Raw genomic sequence first — 15,613 nt, 5'->3', positions numbered from 1 at the left:
TGATCCTAGGAACAACTTGGAAAACTTTGTAGCGAGGCTTGGAAGAGGCTGAGAACCTCGTTTTCTTCACGGATCATTATCGGCTCAGAGGGCGAACTGAAGAAGATAGTTCTGGAACTTAAAGGCAACTGCAGAATAAGGAGAGGCAGAGGTAGTTCCATTACTCCTCCTAAATGACTGCTATGCATTTTCTAAGAAGGATTTTGACTCTTGCAATGTTACCAGGTGATGAAGAAGGATATAAGCTCCTTAGAACCTTTTCAGATTTTGGGTGTTAGTTTTCTTGGACTGGAAGAAGTGCTGTCGGGTTTTTTGGTAAAGGGAGCAAGATATCAGAGTGGGAATACAGTTATCTAGGACCTTCATGGGAGTGGAGCTTTCTTAAGAATATTAAGAAAACTGTGCAAAACAATGGAAAAGAAAATGCAGACTTCCCACGGGAACAAATCTTTGTATAAAGTACGAAGAAGGTAATAACCATCCAAGACTGGGAAGAGCAGTAAAGCAGTGAGAAGCAGCGAAGAACATCGTTCATTAGGCGTTGGTTAAGATGACTTGGACCAAAACTCGTACATACACCCGCCAAACAGAGTCCTGCGTGCCAAACACGTGTTGACACTATATAATGACGTCACGGCATCTGACTGCACATCACATCCGTTACCAACAACCTCTTCTTATTTCCGTCTTTCTTACCCCGGTCAGATAACGGACTAAATATTAAAGAAATATGTATACACACGAATGTATTATAAGAAGTAAATAGTCATTATTTACAATGATAATGTAACATACAGTACATAAAATTTGCATTCGATGTGGATATAGTAAACCAGAATGTGGCCATGTTTGATAGCCAGACGGATGTATAATTTACACGATTCCTACTTACTCTAAATATTGCCGGAAGCAACTCACCTGATTTTTCTCTTCAAGCAAGTCTCAGCGAGGAAAATTTTTCTTGTAAATCGGAAGTTTCCCTTTGGGCTTAAAAAAAAAAACAGAGACTCATTTCCTCCAACACTTCTCGAGAGAAATTAACACTTGGCAACAAGGTTAAATGATTACAACAAAAATCTCTCGTTGGGTAAGTTATCAAACAGGAAATAAGGTTTTCTAATTAATTTAATTAAATAGAATTTCCATGACAAGTTGTTATTTTCTAAAAGTTTTTCATTGACAGTTACGATACAGGAAAGTCGTTTTGAGTGGACTCTCAATACGAAAACAATTATTTATAAAGGAGGATGTGCCCTATTACATTGGACTAGGGCGGCCTCAAGGCCTACGCCACTGCGACCCCTTTGGATCTATTGTGGCTCCCTTCACTCTAAAGTGCGCCCTCCAGACCCGTCCGTTCAATCAGACTCTTAACGCTGGAGCGCGACTGACTCTTGGGTAAAGCTCACCAGGCCTTGGTTTTTCCTCCCCAAGGAGTAACATCCTTAGCCAGGACAAGCCCTTCGCACTGACACAACACGTACAGTGCTGTTTCCTTCTTCTTCTTCTGACAGAACCTACAAAGGCTATCATCTGCCAGGCCCATGCGATGCATGTGTTTTCTGAGCCTGCAGTGGCCAGTTAAATGTGCCCTACATTTTAAAGAAAATTTGGGAAATTTTATCTTTTACACAAAAAGAGAAAAAAAATGTTTAAAGTTAGATGTTGTTCATCATTACGAATTTTTTTCAAGCAGTTTTTGGACCTACCGGACAGTTTTAATAATAATGTTTGTAAGAAGTATACAAAGTCTGTAATGAGAGAACCATGTAAGGAAGTCCTCTCGGTGCAGTAAAAAAAAAAGGTCATGGTGTTTTCCGGGACATTTTCTTGTGCTTACAGTAAATCAAAACTTTTTTCTTCTTATTAAAATTCGATAATGAAAATTTATTAATATTATCGGGATTACCATGCATTATTATTATTGTGCAGATGGCTGTAAAGCTTGCACTTAAGACACTTCCTCTTGCTTTCTAAGTCAGAGTTCGTAAAGACCAGTTTTAAGCAGTTAAAAGTTTTCAATGTCAGTTTGGGGGGATTCAGTTTTAGAAAAGAGGGCAAAGAAGTTCTAGAAGGGCAGGTGGGTGGATAGATGACAAATGTGCAAAAAGGTTACGCACGGATGAGAGAGGTTTTAGGCCGAGCATTTTTGCGTAATCGCTTTTGTGCTTTGGGTTTGGTATGATGGAATAAAAGAAAAGGACTCTGGACAGCAGTACTAGGAGAAGATGATCTATCAAATGGAGACGACGGCAAGATAAAGACAGTGGTGGAAGGGTCGACAGAAAGGAGATTCTGCTGGTCAGAGGGTTGCATTGCGCACACTTTAGACTGGACAAGTACAAGAATACTGCCAACTCATCTTTCACCTTGAGTCTTCTTTGATGGCCCCGCACTCCTTGGACTATGTAAGAATGTAAACCCATAGTCTTTCCTTGCTCCAGACAGAACGTTCTAGACAGATGATTTTTTTTTTCTTTCCTTTTTTTATTTCAACCAGATCACATGGGATACCAACAGTTCCAAAGGACTAGTTAAATCCTCCCAACAACAGAACATAGCCCAGGGTCTTCACTCATCTTACCACTTCCAGAGAGAGAGATAGAGGACAACTTCACGCTAATGATATGGATGTCACAATATTAAAAAAGAACTTCTAAAGATCATACATCCTTTATCTTCTTTTTTTTGTGATGGGGCGTAGAGAGCGACGTTTAGGGGACGACAAAAAGCGGAAGTAAGACCACGTGACCATTTAGACCAAAAAGTATGCCACGTGTTAGGTTTTGGTTCTTTAAATATAGAGGAAGAAAAGATCCCAGGTAAAAGTTATGGGCTTTGGAAATATTCATCTTCGTCTATTTCTTCTTAATATTGATCATAGTCTGCAGAAGATTTTTACTTATTTTATTTTATTGTCAGAGCAAAACAAGAATTGCACAGTCATAGACAATAATTTGTGGTTCTCAGTGACGTATGTATCTGGGGCACCCCCCGGGCAATGGGAGTACAATAGCCGGCTGACCTGCGCAGATGTGTGTCGGACGATTTTTTATGTTCTGATCTCTAAACTGATGTCTTGTGAATTTTAAATTTTTATACAAAAATATAAAATAAAATAAAAATTTGGGAAGCGAGCGTTCTTGATTCCGATGGGGAGATACCCGGGGTTCGAATCCAGTTCTTAGATTTCCTCTTGCTAGCAGTTTCTTGCAGCTCATTGTCCGGTGATTAACATGGTCAGAAACGAGAGAACTGTCAGGAGACCACTAGTGCACTTAAAAAAAAAGCTTAGGGTACCAATGTCCTTACATATTAATGACGCTTCTTAAGTAATTAATAAAAAAAAAAAAAAATTGGGAAACCCCCACACGAATTGCGTAGTGCTTAACGTAGTTCTCAAGGACTAACCTATAAATTTTAGTGTAGACTGTGAAACGTACATTATAATGAAGAATTGTAGTTAGAGAAATAATGCAAACGTTCCCGAAGCGTGTTCTTATGAGTAATAAAGAGTGAATATTTATACTAAGTAATCTTCATAAACAACAAAATTCAAAAAAAAAGTGCCAACAGCACGCGGTGTTCCCAGGCGGTCACCCATCCAGGTACTAACCACGCCCGATGTTGCTTAACTTCGGTGATCGGACGAGAACCGGTGTATTCAACGTGGTATGGCCGTTGGCGAAGGCTACAGTGAAACTAGCGGAAGAAATTGTGTAAGCGGTGACGTACTGTGATGGAGCCTACAGTTACATCATGGTGATTCTCCTCTAAAAGTGATGAATGTAAAGCATATCTAGGTGACCAATTGAATCTTTGGTTGATCTGGATAGATCCCCTCCGAGTCTACACCGTTATATTCTCCTGAGATATTGCAAAACATTCTCTTACTAGTAAAAAGGAAGTGAACATTTATAGTTATATCTAGAATATTTTCTCCGTGCCACTAAATGTCTACAAAAAATACAAGACCAAAAAAAAAAGTGCCAACAGCACGCGGTGTTCCCAGGCGGTCACCCATCCAGGTACTAACCACGCCCGATGTTGCTTAACTTCGGTGATCGGACGAGAACCGGTGTATTCAACGTGGTATGGCCGTTGGCGACAGCTCCTGTGAAACTACCGGAAGAAATTGGTTGATCTAGATAGATCCTCCCAGAGTTTACACTATGATATACTCCTGATATAATACAAAATAATCTTTTAGGAGTAAAAAGAAAGTGAAATTTGTAGTACATTATAATTTTGTCCTCGTGCCATTAACTGGTCTTCTTAAAAAACAAAATAAAAAAAAAAAAAACGCAGTGGGGGGCCAATGAAAATTTGAAATCGAAAAATTGATCGCTGAGTTATTACCCACATTTAAGTTAGGAGAGCATGCAAAATTAGTACTTACTACTTTGCAATGATTACACATATCAGTGATAGCAAAATTTCTATTCACTGGTTTCAATCATTATTGAACGAAAAAATTTAAACTTTCTTCATTAAATTTTGTAAAATAATTGGACCATTATTTAGTAAATGCGAAAAAAGAAATCAGTAATTAAAAAAGAAAAATTATTGTGTGGGGCCCATAAATTCTAACCCCTACCCATTTCAGTGCAAACAAGTTGTTACTGACAGGTTTAATAAATTTCCTACTAATCATTCATAAAAAAAAAGAGCTAGCAAAAGTGATAATGATAATAGTAATTAAAAAAGTGAATGAAATCTTAATTTTGTTATGCAAAGTGATTTAGTTGGTATGAGTGCGACACTGCGCAGTACTAAGTTTTACCAAGTCAACAGGTTGCTCTTTACATAGTCAATTAGGTTCTTATTTCTCCTCGTCGACGGAGCGGCCCCCCTCCTCTCTTGTTCTACTCAACTCTTCATACTTTCAGCACTCATAATTTTTTTTTTTTTTATTACAAAGAAATAAACTTTCCATTTTTAAATACTAAGCTTTTTTAATGAAGTGTATATTACTAAGACGTGCTTATCGTGTCTTATATCATACTGCTGTCGCTTATTAGGTATGGCAATAATGTCACCGGAAAGAAGATCGGTTTTGGGATTCCCTGAGATCGAAAAAGAAAAAAGATTTTAAGACAACGGTCTGTGTTTGTGTAAACATATTACGAAAAACGAAGTTTTTACATTCGATTAGGTCTTACCTGATTGCTACATTAACGTCTAATTACGATTCCGAGACCGGAAGTAGCACTTTCCAAATAGTTTTCTTCCCACTTTTTTGAGTTTTTCTCAGAAAACAACTCCCACGGTTATTTTTGGAAATATTTTATACAACTAATTCTAACATTGGTCCAGAAAGTTTATTTGAACCATTTTCCCAAGTAAATTTGAGTAATAGATTGAGCTAATGATGGATTGATTTATTTTGAGCTAGTGTTCACCCTCACATGCGAATATATTTGTATACGATCGTAAGACTTTTTATGAACTTAGTGAATCCAAAACCGATATATCCGGTGACAATTCAACAACAAAAACTCTGACATTACGCAATAAATTTCTTACCAAGGTAAAAAGAAAATACAAAGCAATCCCAGTAACATGAACTATTTTAAAATTTGCCTAACTAACCTAGCTAGCAAATTTGTAGACAAATTTACTAACCAACTGTGTAAATAAAATTCAGCAAAAGAAAAACCCAAAAAAACAACTATTATACGCAATTCAGGTTTATGGATTTTATCAAAATTTCGAAGATAATAGATTTCTTTTTTTTTTGGAGGCCCACCTCCCGAAAATAAACAAATACTTATAAAAAAAAAAAATTACCAGAGGCTATATCGATTTCACCTTACGGTCCACTATAATCCAGGGTATTGCATTCAACCACAGCAATTTTACCCAAACTAAAGACTAAAACCTCCCTTTAACCAACAATACAGTGTTAGTTTTAGTACAAAAGATGCACAGCAAAAAAAAAAAACCGTTTTATTTTCAGTTGCCAACACTGGACCTTGAAGAATTGGTAGGTAACCTTTGCCCAAGTCTAGGTTATATTTTTTCAGTAGCTACTAATACCATGGTCACTTTGACAAAACACTGTATGGGATTACAAGCCTAGTGTGGTTATTTTGTTGCTGAACCTGGGGATACCATTATAACTATTTATTGTAAGTACATAATGTTTACATTACAGCCAGGGTGGGCTATTGTAACAGTACAGGAGACACGTTTACTTTATTTCTTCTCTTTTCTTTATCGTTTTGCTTTAAATCCAATTATATTTTGTACAAAAAAAATATTGGTACCAGTTACGCTGGTGAAATTACATCAAATGGTTTGGTAAAGGCAGTTCTATTAAATCTAGCCAAGGAAGTTGATGAATTACTTCCTAAAATCTGCCAGCAGATGGTCGCATAGTTCGGGGTTTATTTTATTACAGTCTTTTGTGTTGGGTATGTGATTGCATGTGAACACTAGCACAAAATATTGCTGTGGAAACATACTCGTACACCCACATTTACTTATTCTATAATTTTTTTGCTTAAGTTTACTAAATAGGTGAAAAGAGTTAAGTGCTGCGATCGGGTCAAGTCGCGAAGTGACACATTCAGTTTACACATTTAGGATCAAAACTCAAACTCTACAGTAATCTCTCTGTCTCTCTCTGGGCAGAGAGAGCTCTTTCTGGCTCTATCTGAGGCATGCCTCGCTCTGAACAAAAAAATAGACTGACGGGCTTCCTCACGAGGCCTGGTCAACTTGAAGGATAACAGAACAAGCTAAGTCACCACTCGTGCCACCTGCAGATTCTACTATAGGATACAGGAAACTCCTCTAAACATCCTAGAACCATGGGATATTTAACATTCATGATAGAGTTTGAATGTCAGTGTAGTTTCCAGACGTTTCATGAGTATCTACCCTCCTCGAAACCCTACCAGATTCTAAGATATCTTGTAAACATTAGTGCTGCACGAGAAACGAGACAAATCTCGGTCTCGGTCTCGGTGCCGAGACTTGAGCAACCGAGACCGAGATCGAGACATGATACATAACTCGTCGAGAAATCTCGGTCTCGTCTCGGTTTTTCAAATATTAATTTTTAGCTACAAAATTATAAAATTGTGTTCTTTATTAATAAATAATCATTACGGGTATTGAATTAATTATTAAAAGATACGACTTTATTATATATGTTCAATATTACTACATCTATTTGACTTCGAATTACATAAGTAAAGTAAGCAAAGTAAAGTAATCGCTTATTTTTTCAGGCGGGGCTTTAAATTAGGTGTCTTTGACGGAGGCGACTAGCAAACAAACTTTACTGTGAATTTCTTTTATCAACCATTAAATAAAATCCAAGGCCTAAGACCGGGAATCGAATCCAGTACCACAATACACATTAGCTTCGCAGGTCTCGCACCGCTCGGCTACCCTAGCGCCCCCTTCGAATTACCTAATTTTTTCATAAATTCACTAAATTTCACTATTCATATCATTCATTCATTCAATTTCATAAATTTCACAATTAATAATCTAATACTTTGAACTTAGATATTATTTGAATTATATTTTAGAATTAGTGAATTTGAAAAAAAAGACTATCTATGCATCTAAAAAATATTGCCACAAATTTTCGTTTTTAAGATACTCTTTGCCCAAGCATTGATACATAAAAGAGCTTTTACTGAGTCAGAAGTTAGAGAAGATCTTTTATTAATCATTATCAACGCAGCTTGCGAAAATAATCTTTCAGATGGCACTGAAGTTGCACAGATACTAAAAATATCTTTCGCCATTCTAGACAAATTTTTGAAGGAATTCTCAAGTGTTTTCCACCATTCTAAAATGTCAACGTCTACTGGTGCTTGGTTTAATTTGGTGTAATTAATTATTTCTGTCTTCCATGCTTCGGTGATATTTGCTGATTTTTGAGCAAATGGTGCAAAAATATTGATGCAGTCGTCGTCGTCGTCAAAAGGTGAATCATCAGATTCTTTATCTTCACCAACAGCCATAACTAATGGAGCGGGAAGTTTGTTGGGAGGTGTATTTTTTATTTCACGAATCGATTTGTTATAGCAGGCAGATATGTTATTTGGGTCTTTCATTTGGCGCGTTTTTAACATCTTTTTGCAATTATATAAAGATACATAACAGTAATAGTAACATATGATGCATTGAAGTGTAAGTAGTTGTCTTCTTTTACACACATTTTTTTTTCTTTATATCAAAACAATATTCTTATAAATTAAAATAATTATTAGAAAATAATAACATTTTTTGAAAAGATTATTAATAGCAAACCATTTTTAATACTTAAACAAAAATTCAAAAAACCGAGATATATCGACTAGTCCGAGACCGAGACCGAGATTTAAGCGACCGAGACCGAGATCGAGACTGCATAAAGTCTCGCCTCGTCTCGGTCTCGTGCAGCACTAGTAAACATCAAGTGGATAGAATTTTCCTACCCACTGAAATGATGTACAGTGAATGTCAGTGGTTTCAAATCGTTAATCAGTCAGTAAGTTCATCAAAACAAACTGAAGGTGGTGTCTTATGTGAAATCTTGGCATACGGGAAGATGTGCTTATCATGCAAAAGGGAATTGTCCCTAAAATTGGATAAGAAATGATTGGAACAATGTAATTTTTTATGACATTCAGATCAACTATATTTTTAATTGATTTCAGCCCGCATAATGGATGTATCGACTGCGTTACAGCTCTTATCATCTCAAAGTTATGAATCTTCACGAAAGAAATTAATAAGTCGGCCAGAGAAGGAGCAGCTTCCTAACTGGGAACGTTAGAACTTCTAGCCATTGGCGACAGCTAAAGCAACACTAGCGGATTAAATTGCGGAAAATGGAGATTTCAAATACTAGACCAAAAAAAAAATGCCAACAGCACGCGGTGTTCCCAGGCGGTCACCCATCCAGGTACTAACCACGCCCGATGTTGCTTAACTTCGGTGATCGGACGAGAACCGGTGTATTCAACGTGGTATGGCCGTTGGCGACAGCTCCTGTGAAACTAGCGGATTAAATTGTGATGTACTGTGATGGAGCTTACAGTTATCATGGTGATTCTCGTCTAATATTGATGAAAGTAAAGTCGATTTAGGTGATCAACTGAATTTTTGGTTGATCAGGGTAGATTTTCCCAGAGTTTACCCTATACTCTTGGTAAAATACAAAATAATATTTCACGAGTAATAGAAATTGAAATTTTTAGTATATTATAATTTTCTCCACACTAATCTTCATAAAAAACAAAACAAAAAAAAGTGCCAACAGCACGCGGTGTTCCCAGGCGGTCACCCATCCAGGTACTAACCACGCCCGATGTTGCTTAACTTCGGTGATCGGACGAGAACCGGTGTATTCAACGTGGTATGGCCGTTGGCGATGGCTACAGTGAAACTAGCGGATCAAATTGGTTGATCTGGATAGATCCTCCCAGAGTTTACATTGTGATATATTCCTGATATAATAGAAAATAATCTTTTACGTGTAATAGAGAGGCGAAAGTTTGTAGAGATTTTAATTTTGTTTTCGCGTTATCAAATTACGTAAATAGTGTCAAGAAAAAAGTTGTCAATGGAGCGTGCTAATAATTTGTTTTTAATTTCTATTTAAATTATGTTCAATAACTTATTTACTGAGCCATTAAATAAATCATTAATATTAAATAAAATGTTTTAAGCTCATTAAAATAACATTGTACATTATTATAGTTGTAATAACTCTAATAAAATTGAAAGAATAAAGTATAACTGATAGGTGAAACTTACAAGCACAAGTTTTACGTAAAGCCAATAAATATAAATATCCTTTCCATTATCTATGTTTACATCAGTGTTTACAGAATGAGGTTTATTATTTAGCTTGTAGTTCCTAGGTTTAGCAACGAGAAATAAACAATAGAAAGGCCCTAGCTTAATTAGATTTCCTCCAAACTTAAGACTTATTGCTAGAGTGGGGGCTAAGGCTGTATTTCCTTTCAATTCTTTTAATGTTTTTGAAGTTACTAGTTACCGAGTTATTGTGTCCACGCTTTGATAAGAAGAAAACGCTGGTTTTATAATATATTATTATTTTTGTAATGTAATGGTAATTTATTAATTTTATATAATTTTTTTTTTCAGAAAGATGTAAGCTCTGCAAAGTTTTACTTGGATGGAAACCAGAGAAAATCTAACGTTGGAAAAATTGTGTGAAAAATTTTCCTGCTGTAGTGAATCATCATTAAAATAAAGGTATTTATGAGAGAAAATTTAGTCTCTGTAGGCGGGAAAATCCAATAAAAAAAATATATGTGACTTTTCACATGATTTTATCTTCTAATATTTTTATCAACTTACAAATTTTCTTCTAATTGCGGGACTAGGCTATATTCCTCGGTCTATACCTTTGGTGGTTAATATGAGAAATTTTACAGTAAAGTATGTTTGCTAGTCGCCTCCGTCCACGACACCTAATTTGGTAGTTGGATGTAAAGCCCCGCTTGAAAAAATAGGCAATTACTTTACTTTTACATTCTTTCTTCACTTCTCAACAAGAAAAATTATTATGAGAAAGATTATTGTCTCAATAACTCTAAGTATATAAGTATTATTTTTATTTTTTTTTGGCGCATCAACAGCTGAGGTTATTAGCGCCCGGAGCTTTTTCCAGTGCACTGCCGGCCTCCGGACAGTGTTCTCCCGTTACAGACAACACTGTCTATCACCGGACAGTGAGCTGTAAGAAGCTCCTAGGAAGAGAAAAACTAAGGGTCAGCTGCTGGATTCGAACCCGGGACCTCCGCGTGGGAGTCCAGTATGCTAACCGCATAGCTAATCCCTTCCCTTATAAGTATTATTATTATTATTATTATTGTTTTCTATTAATTAATTTAATTATTTTTGTTTAATTTTAATTTTATTTTATTTTTATTTATTATTATTTTTTTTTTGCATAACCATAAAAATTTTTTAATTCATTTTGCTTTTGCTTATTTGGAGAATCTTTCTTTGATTAAACAATTTTTAATGGAAATTTTTTACTTTTATTGTGTATCTCATTGTATTTTTGTATTTAGTTTTTGTATTTTATCAGTATTGTGCCAAATTCACTTAATCTATTTAATGTATGAGATGACCGACTCCCCCGATGGTCGATGACCAGGAGGCAGTCTTTAATAAAGTCTATTATTATTATTGTCACAATTCCGGATTTGAGACAAGCCTTCGTACTGTTTTCCTCTTGCGAAAAATGTGTCCAGCAAGCACCACCCAATATTACGGTGACCATTCGTTCTGTTTTTTAAGACGCTGTCCTTTTTTTTTTTTTTTAAGCATAAATGTTCTATTTTTTGTTTATTTGTACTGTTTTTCAATGAAATTTAAATTATACTCAAATTTAATTTTTGAATGTAAAAATATAGTATAAATGTATAATAATTAAGTTCGCAAATAATCGTTTAGAAAAACATTTTCTGTGTACATTAACTTTGGACGAACCTTTAGCGTAAAACACAACCTGTTTTACCGATAGAGTAGACTAGTCGAATGGTGTAAACATCGATCGCTAAACGTCATGTAAAAACTAATAACTAAACTAACCTATACAATAACCGATCTCGTGTTAATAAATGTATTAATATTTTTTATAGTTTTTTTTTTTTGCTCCTTGTCCTGTTTTTTGATACAAAAATGATGGTCGCCGTACCCAATATTGATATGAGACTTCTGAAGACAGTTCTAGCTTTAAACTAAGAGCCTGGGTGAAAGTGAATAAAAAGGGGCGTTTCAGTGCCCCAGCTTTTCTTCCTCAGCTTTAACTTATTATCCCTAATTTAGGGGAATTAGAAAACTATTCCTTCTATTCTTTCTTATTAAACATAGTATTATCAAAGATAGCCCAGGTCTGCCATTATTTCATACACTAATTTGTTTCCATCTTTATATATATTTTTTTTCCTGTCTGATCAGTGTCCATTTTTTCCGTTTTTTTTTTTCTTAAAATTGTTGATTATTAGTTGAGATGATTCTATGTGAATTTACCCTTTTGTTACATCAAGTTTCAATAGCCTCCATGGGGCTTTGTGCTTTATTATTAAAGTAATTCCTATTATTCATTGTAAAAATTTTAATTGGATCACATTTTTTTACTTAATTTATTTTTAAAGTTTTCCAGCTTTTATTGTGCCCAACTGTTGCTCCCTTAATTGTTTTTAATCTTAAAATTGGAATGTGAGTTATAATATTTATAATTTATGATTAAGAAATTTTGTCATGATAGATTTTAATTAAAATTGTGTCCACTCTAGAAGCTAATTTTTAGAGTTCACTCCAGATTCTTTGAACTTCGTAATTGTGATTATTAAGAAATATTATTACTTTTAATTCCCCAAAAAAATTTAGCCTTGAAGAATGTTGTCTTAAGAGTATTTCTGACCTTTTTCTTTGTCGTTTCTTTTTAGTTTAGGTGATTAATGATGAAACTTCCAAGTAATTTTTTTTTTTTTTTGTAGTCTACCTCTTCTTCTTCTTCCTGATCATGAAGAGTACACGAAGAAGGAAGATAAAGTATCCGAATAGATGACGATGACTGGACAAAGAATGGACATAAGCCGCCTCCTAATTATAGAGTATATCATTATATATATATAGATAGATGAAATATAGATTGCAAAAGAAGGAGAATTTTCATTAGCTGAGCAATATCTTTTATGTGAACAGAAAGAGGAAGACTCGGCTAGCTGTTCTTTTCTTGTATATATATAGATAGATAGATAGCCGCGTCCAAGACTATCCAACTAGTGTCAGACAATCAAGCGGGCACTTGTTAGTGCCGTCGTCCAGTGCATTATCATCATATTGCAGATAGGCCGTACAATTGCATAGTCACCATATTAGAGTTGCCTATATAGGCTGGCTGCAAAGAGCGAGACCCAGTCTTCATTATCAAACAATGGTCAGAGTTGCATTACCATCGCTTAATCAACGTTTTTTTTCTTTTTACTTATTTTTTGTTTAAAGATTTGTAATATGTTCTACAAGTAATTTAAAGCAAGTAATTTATTAAAAGAAAGGCTAACTGGTTAGTTAAGTCTTATTAGAATATATAAATATGTATTTGCTGAACTATAACTTTTGCTTGTAACGTTTTTTTTTTTTTTTTTTTCAGGAAAATTCAGAATTGAGGGCACTTCAGGAAGAAAGAGGTGGCTCTAAAGTACCATTTCCGTGCATCCTGCTGGCTTGCCAACTATATAAAAATCAAATGTGCCACTAAATGTCCAAATATGAAGTAAAAACTGCTGACTTGAAGTGCCAATTCATTGTGAATAGATTTGTCTAAATTTTAAGCATTTTTGTGATAGAAGATGAATAAATTCTCAGTAAAATTAATTATCTGTTTTAGGCATGTCATGATCAGAGTTCCAGGAGCTTTTTTTTTTAGCAGACAATCCTGTAAGAACCTGCTAAGAAGAGAAAATCTAAGAGCCACCAGCTGTATTTCCGCTTTGGAATTCAGTACACGAGGTTTGGCTATTAAATAACGAGACTATTGCTGTAAAACATTTTATTTTAAATTTATACATATTTAGTTATTATCATCTTCAATCTGCACCACTCTCCTATTCCTACAAGGCTCCATGCGAATTTACCATTGTTCGAAACCGTGCTGGAAGTCTTTTTCTGTGAACTCCTGCATGACGCATGCAGCTTTATCTTTCACACAGCTTCAACAGACTGAAATCGTGTTCCTTTTAATGCAGATTTGACATTGGGGAACAAATAAGTCACATGAGGCCAGGTCAGGCGAATAAGGCGGATGGCCTAAAACTGAGATGTTGTACATGGCTAGAAACGTCTTGAAAGACAATGAAGTCATTGAATTCTAATGAATATACAAAAAGAGATATAAACGTTTGAAATTTGAACAAATTTGAAACAGATTAGAAAACGAACAAAAATTTAATCTTGAATATCTCACAAACTATAAACAATAGAATATTGCCATTTGTGCTACATATACAGCTTACTTTGCTTTACATCGGTAAAGAAACGATTAAAATCTGAAGAATGCGAAATGAGATATAAACGTTTAAAATTTGAACCATTTGGAAAACCTCCAAAATTTAACCTTGAATATCTAGTAAACTATTATATGTAAGAAATAGCAATTTATACCACATGTACCGCGAACTATTCCTTACAATTTGCTGAAAAAATCATTGAATTCTAAAGAATACGAATAGAGATATAAAGATTTGAAATTTGAACGAATATCCCACAAACTATAATCGCTAGAACATTGCCATTTGTGCTACTTAAACACAAATACTTAATTAAATCTATTCTTTACAATTTGGTAAAGAAATCATTGAAATCTAATGAATACGAAAAGAGATTGAAATTTGAACGAATTTGAAACAAATTTCAAAACGTCTAAAATTTAATCTTGAATATCTCCGAAAATATAATCAATAGAACATTGCCATTTGTGCTACTAATACAGCTAACATATCTCTACATTTCAATAAAGAAACCATTAAAGTCTGATGAATACGAAAAGAACTATAAACGTTTGAAATTTGTACGATTTTGAAAACTATCAAAATTTAACCTTCCACATCTCGTAAACTATTATGTCTAGATAGTAGCAATTAATACCACATGTACAGAGAAATATTCTTTACAATTTGGTAAAGAAATCATTGAATTCTGATGAATACGAATAGAGATATAAACGTTTGAAATTTGAACGAATTTGAAAACGTCCAAAATTTAAGCTTTAATATCTCACAATCTATGATCAATAGAACACTGCCATTTGTGCTACTTATACAGCTTACATTGCTCTACATTTCGTTAAAGAAATCATTAAAATCTGATGAATACGAAATGAGATATAAACGTTTGAAATTTGAACCATTTGGAAGACGTCCAAAATTTAACCTTGAATATCTAGTAAACTATTGTCTAGAAAATAGCAATTTATACCACTTGTACAGAGAAATATTCTTTACAATTTGGTAAAGAAATCATTGAAATCTAATGAATACGAAAAGAGATTGAAATTTGAACGAATTTGAAACAAATTTCAAAACGTCTAAAATTTAATCTTGAATATCTCCGAAAATATAATCAATAGAACATTGCCATTTGTGCTACTAATACAGCTAACATATCTCTACATTTCAATAAAGAAACCATTAAAGTCTGATGAATACGAAAAGAACTATAAACGTTTGAAATTTGTACGATTTTGAAAACTATCAAAATTTAACCTTCCACATCTCGTAAACTATTATGTCTAGATAGTAGCAATTAATACCACATGTACAGAGAAATATTCTTTACAATTTGGTAAAGAAATCATTGAATTCTGATGAATACGAATAGAGATATAAACGTTTGAAATTTGAACGAATTTGAAAACGTCCAAAATTTAAGCTTTAATATCTCACAATCTATGATTAATAGAACACTGCCATTTGTGCTACTTATACAGCTTACATTGCTCTACATTTCGTTAAAGAAATCATTAAAATCTGATGAATACGAAATGAGATATAAACGTTTGAAATTTGAACCATTTGGAAGACGTCCAAAATTTAACCTTGAATATCTAGTAAACTATTGTCTA

General features: G+C 34.3%; 1 long non-coding RNA gene and 4 other non-coding genes across 5 annotated transcripts; 1 reads left to right on the top strand and 4 right to left on the bottom strand.

Annotated features, from left to right (window-relative positions):
• Nucleotides 1-3,567: 3,567 nt before the first annotated feature.
• Nucleotides 3,568-3,686, bottom strand: LOC141446393 (5S ribosomal RNA). The gene has a single exon (XR_012453689.1). It is a non-coding gene; the product is annotated as a 5S ribosomal RNA (ribosomal RNA).
• A 301-nt stretch (nt 3,687-3,987) lies between these two features.
• On the bottom strand, nt 3,988-4,106 carry LOC141446391 (5S ribosomal RNA). The gene has a single exon (XR_012453687.1). It is a non-coding gene; the product is annotated as a 5S ribosomal RNA (ribosomal RNA).
• A 1,870-nt stretch (nt 4,107-5,976) lies between these two features.
• Nucleotides 5,977-13,771, top strand: LOC141451194 (uncharacterized). The gene is made up of 5 exons (XR_012456579.1): nt 5,977-6,131; nt 10,120-10,230; nt 12,489-12,605; nt 13,145-13,300; nt 13,382-13,771. It is a non-coding gene; the product is annotated as an uncharacterized lncRNA (long non-coding RNA).
• Nucleotides 8,871-8,989, bottom strand: LOC141446390 (5S ribosomal RNA). The gene has a single exon (XR_012453686.1). It is a non-coding gene; the product is annotated as a 5S ribosomal RNA (ribosomal RNA).
• Nucleotides 9,260-9,378, bottom strand: LOC141446389 (5S ribosomal RNA). Its single transcript, XR_012453685.1, has one exon. It is a non-coding gene; the product is annotated as a 5S ribosomal RNA (ribosomal RNA).
• Nucleotides 13,772-15,613: the final 1,842 nt, after the last annotated feature.

This window comes from Rhodnius prolixus, unplaced genomic scaffold, assembly GCF_049639745.1.
Source record: "Rhodnius prolixus isolate KJV_2025 unplaced genomic scaffold, Rpr scaffold_1, whole genome shotgun sequence".
Lineage (NCBI taxonomy): Eukaryota > Metazoa > Arthropoda > Insecta > Hemiptera > Reduviidae > Rhodnius > Rhodnius prolixus.
This window is presented reverse-complemented; position numbering and strand designations above follow the sequence as displayed.